This window comes from Bison bison, unplaced genomic scaffold (genome assembly GCF_000754665.1).
Source record: "Bison bison bison isolate TAMUID 2011002044 unplaced genomic scaffold, Bison_UMD1.0 scf7180017864048, whole genome shotgun sequence".
Taxonomy (NCBI): domain Eukaryota; kingdom Metazoa; phylum Chordata; class Mammalia; order Artiodactyla; family Bovidae; genus Bison; species Bison bison.
The window spans coordinates 875,253-880,516 of NW_011494620.1; the positions used below are offsets into that span (position 1 = coordinate 875,253).

Here is a 5,264-nt window from a genome sequence, read left to right on the forward strand (position 1 = left end):
TCCCTCCCTCCTTCTTGGCGCATACACGACTTGGCATTGACTCCTCGGCTCTGAGCTCTAAATCTGGGGTTACATTAATTTGAGTCTCTTACTGTGTTTCTGGGTCTTTCAGACATTAGTTTCTGCTTATTGCTATTGAGAGGAAGTAAACAAGGTCAGCGAATAATTGAGTCCTCTTCCTACATTTATTAACATAACATTTTTTACCTTGTGAAAACTTTATTAACTCCCTGGAAATGGCTGGTTTTTGAGAATATTGGCTGATGGTAAATTATTCCTTTATGTGCTTGCGCATTCTCTATCTCACCCTGTCTCTCGCTCCCTGCCCATATTCTATTCAAGTATTGAATATAATATCCTTCAGCAACAGGACTGAAGCTACTCAGTTAACTGGCCATTAGAAAGAATCCTATCAGAATTATTAAAATAAAACATATGCTTTACGTATTTGCTTTCTGGAAGGTTCACATGAATGGGATTCTCAATTGCTGACAGGGCTGGAGAACTGAGGTCTTGCAGTTATTGGTGTGTGTGTTCTCTCAATAACCTTTCATAATCGCACTTGACTTTCCCACAAACGAGAAAGCACTCTTGTTACACTAATAACAGCACCCCTTCCCCACCCAGGACCCTGAGTAGCCCCTCTCTCACCTCTACACCTGCTCTCACTTCCACCTTACCCTTAGTCTCGCTGCTCTATCTGGTGCCTGGTTCCAATGATTTTTTAACCAGACAGGACCAAGACCTCGATCCGTGGGTCCCGTTAAGGTATACTTGCTGTCCTCCTTCCTGGCCAAAATTCTCTGGTTCTTTGTCTGAGTGATTCTGGCATGTTCCCTCCACTCCGCAGCCCCCACCTTCTCTGTTGCTCAGTGCAACTCTCCAGTTATATCTCTGCCAAATCAAATGGCCAGCAGGTAGCTGGATCCGCTTGGAGAACACCACACAAACACATGCTGACTGGTCTTACTTTAGATTCGCGACTGTGTTCCCCAAGTGAACCCTTGTGTGCACAGCAACCCCACCCTGCAGGGTTTATTCCCTCTCCTGCTCTCCTGGAAAATCATTTCAAACTCCCTCCTCTCCTCTCAACCTTCTGTGACTCCCACCATCACATCTGTAATCACTCCTGCACCAGAGCGCAGTGGGCAGCCTCCCCTCTATCACCTGCCACTGGCTGCACTGCTCTCAAGCTGAACCACTCTCTGGCCACTCCAGAACATTTGCTCTAGCAATTACCCTTCATTTCTTTGTAGTATAAATCTTTCGTCCTTTATAGGATCATTTCTATCAGCATATGGTCATGTAAAAATTTCTCCTGTTTGGGAGGGTGGGTGGGAAGGGAGGCTCAAGAGGGAGGGAGGGTATATGTATACATGTTGTGCAGCAGAAACACAACACTGTAAAGCAATTATCTTCCAATTAAAAATAAATTTAAAAAATTCTCCTGCCTTAAAAAACCCTATTCTAACTCCACATGCCCCCAGCAACCACTGCAGGCTTCAACACCCACTTTAGAGAGCTGTCTGCTCTTGCCTTCTCTCCATCTTCCCCTGTTTTCTCATGGAACCCTCCAATCCGGGGGCTTCCCTGGTGGCTCAGCAGTATAGAATCTGTCTGCAATGCAGGAGACCCGGGTTCAATCCCTGGGTAGGGAATATCTGCAGATGGTGACTGCAGCCATGAAATTAAAATGTGCTTGCTCCTTGGAAGAAAAGCTATGACCAATCTAGACAACATATTAAAAAGCAGAGACATTACTTTACCAAAAAGGTCCGTCTAGTCAAAGCTATGGTTTTTTCCAGTAGTCATGTATGGATGTGAGAGTTGGACTATAAAGAAAGCTGAGTGCTGAAGAATTGATGCTTAAAAAAAAAAAAAAAGGAAATGACAAGTGTAATTTAAAGGAAGAAACCCAGAAATTGTCCAAAAAACAGTGGAGCAAATCAACTCCTGAAAAAGCTCTGTATCCTGGTGATCACATTTATTGGAGGGGTTGGAGAAAAATAAATATGTTGTTTAGCTGAAGAATCTGTGAGTTATCTACAAATCAACTTATTTCAGGAGTGGAAGAATTCTTAGTTATTTCTTAGTATCAAGATGTACATCGATCTCTCTTGAGTATCTTTCATATTCAAAGAGGCAATCACACAGTACCGCTCATTTTCCACATGTGATAAATTCTTTTATCAGTTAACTCTCAACAGCGGGGCAACTAGCACAACACTGTCTCCCCATACAAAGAGCATCAGAATATTCCGTTTTGTTGATTTATATATCTCTTCATATGTTTCATCAATTTCTATAGTTGTCAGTTTCTTCCACATCTCCCAATATCATATTTAAATGTTGATCATAAGCATGTAACCTGCCTCAAAGTTCTCTGTCGTTTCTCATTTCATGTAGCTTCACTTATCCAGGCTGAGCCTGATGAGATCCAGGGGCTCTTCCACAGTGTCGGTAGTTCGTTGCTGGTCCACGTTGTCCGCCATCTTTCAAATCCTTGAATTGATGCTTTTGAACTGTGGTGTTGGAGAAGACTCTTGAGAGTCCCTTGGACAGCAAGGAGATCCAACTAGTCCATCCTAAAGGAAATCAGTCCTGAATATTCATTGGAAGAACTGATGCTGAAGCTGAAACTCCAGTACTTTGGAAACCTGATGTGAAGAACCGACTCATTGGAAAAGACCCTGATGCTGGGAAAGACTGAAGGTGGGAGAAGGGGATGACAAAGGATGAGATGGTTGGATGGCATCACTGATGTGATGGACATGAGTTTGAGTAAGCTCCAGGAACTGAAGATGGACAGGGAGGCCTGGTGTGCTGCAGTCCATGGGGTCACAAGGAGTTGCACACAACTGAGTGACTGAACTGACTGAGGGAAGATCCCCTGGAGAAGGAAATGACAACCCACTCCAGTATTCTTACCTGGAGAATCCCATGGACAGAATCCCTTCTCCCATGGAGAAGCTTCACAGGCTACAGTCTACAGGGTTGCAAAATGTTGGATACAACTGAGCGACTAAAACCACCAACCACCACCCCAATCCAGCTTCTATGCTCACCAGACCTCCCAAAGCAAGATTTTCATTAACTACTTTTCACCACCCAAGATTAAAGCACCATCCTCAGTTGCCAAAAGAGTATATCACTGATCTTCTCTGGGTTTTGTTCCCGGTCTGCTCTGCCCAGTGCTCAGATTGGTCCTTTAATAATGCACATTGGGTTCCATACCTCCTCTGCTCTCCTTTCCTTTGGGAAGAAACTGAAGTCCTAACGGTGGACTTTGAGGATGGACACCGTGTTGCTCTCCACCCACCCCTCCTTCGCTCCACGCCAGCCTCACGGGCCTCCTTTGTTGCTCTTCACACCCAACAAGCCTGTTCCCACCTGGAGCCTTAGTGGTCCCCGTGCCTTCTACCTTAAATGCTCTCATCTCAGATCACAGAAAGGCTTGCTCATCTCCCAAGTGATGCCAACTTCTCAGAGAGTCTCCCGTGTCCTCCCTGTCTGAAATAGCATACCCTGCCCCAGCTTCCTTCCTTCCTTCAGGTATCACAGCCAACTGACATGGCATTTTATGTATTTAGCTCACGTTTTTCTGTAAGTCTGGAAGGAAACTCACTGATTTGTCAAGGGTGATTACCTCCAAAGAGCAGGATTTCAAAAGAAGGGAGAGAGATTTTTTACTGTTTTATACAGTTTTGGTTTACATTTTATAAACCCAAATTACTTTATCACAAATTAACATATTATTTCAAAAGAAACCATTGATGAATGTTTGTTGGTGGTGTCTGTGGAAGAGGCAGGGAAGTGAAAGTTAAGGAGGGGAGATGAACCAGGGGAGACGCAAGCCTTTAGCAAATATGGGACACAGCACAGCCTGTGGACTGGAACACGCAAGGCTGATGAAACAGACATTTTATTTGCTGAGCTCTGACCACCGGAAAGGTGCTATCCTTAGGTAGACAGGTCCCATGCCTCTTCTCAAATCCTCAGAACAAACTTGCAAGTTAGGTATTAGCTCTAGAGCAGTGGTCCCCAACCTTTTTGGCACCAGGGACTGGTTTTGGAAGGGGGGGCTGGGGATGGTTTGGGATGATCCAAGGGCATTCCATTTACTGCACTTTATTTCTACTGTTATTACATCAGCTCCACCTCAGATCATCAGGCATTAGATCCCAGAGGTCAGGCAACCTCTCCTCTGTAGGATGAGGAAAATGATTTCCCAGAAGCCTTGGTGCCAATTCAGATCTATTGCTGCTTCTCACGCAGGCCAGCCCCTGTGGCTGGGGTGACGGAAGGGCCTTTGGGGTCTGGAAATCCCCAACGCTGGTTTGGGCTCAGCAGCCTAAGGAGAAACCACATGAACTTTTATTCCCTTCCTGCTTCTATATTGTTCCACCTGAGGCTGGCGGGGGAAAGATCCTGCCCTAGAGGAGAGTCAGGACCTCATATGTCACAGGTCAGGGGCTAAAGGAGCCCCACAGCTCAGAGGAAGCCCAGCATCCTCTGTGTTTAGGGTCCCGCACAGCTGGGAAGGATGCTCTGCAACACGTGGAGAAAGCGGATTCTCCTCCTTCTGGGCAGGCCGTCCTGGTGGGCAGAGGCTGCAGGCAGGGGCGACCGAGCTCTCCTATGGGCCAGGAACCTGATAAAAATTATCTTCCATCCTCCCAAGGATTACCGCTACCTCTATTTTACCAAAGAGGTGAGTTCAGTTCAGTCGCTCAGTCGTGTCCGACTCTTTGCGACCCCATGAATCGCAGCACGCCAGGCCTCCCTGTCCATCACCAACTCCCAGAGTTCACTCAAACTCGAGTCGGTGATGCCATCCAGCCATCTCATCCTCTGTCATCCCCTTCTCCTCCTGCCCCCAATCCCTCCCAGCATCAGACTCTTTTCCAATGAGTCAACTCTTCACATGAGGTGGCCAAAGTACTGGAGTTTCAGCTTTACATCATTCCCTCCAAAGAACACCCAGGGCTGATCTCCTTTAGAATGGACTGGTTGGATCTCCTTGCAGTCCAAGGGACTCTCAAGAGTCTTCTCCAACACCACAGTTCAAAAGCATCAATTCTTCCGCACTCAGCTTTCTTCACAGTCCAACTCTCACATCCATACATGACCACAGGAAAAACCATAGCCTTGACTAGACGGACCTTTGTTGGCAAAGTAATGTCTCTGCTTTTCAATATGCTATCTAGGTTGGTCATAACTTTCCTTCCAAGGAGTAAGCGTCTTTTAATTTCATGGCTGCAATC

At 46.0% G+C, this 5,264-nt stretch overlaps 1 pseudogene; it reads right to left on the reverse strand.

The window, feature by feature from the left end:
- Positions 1-2,189: 2,189 nt before the first annotated feature.
- LOC104985511 lies at positions 2,190-2,492 on the reverse strand (annotated as a pseudogene).
- Positions 2,493-5,264: the final 2,772 nt, after the last annotated feature.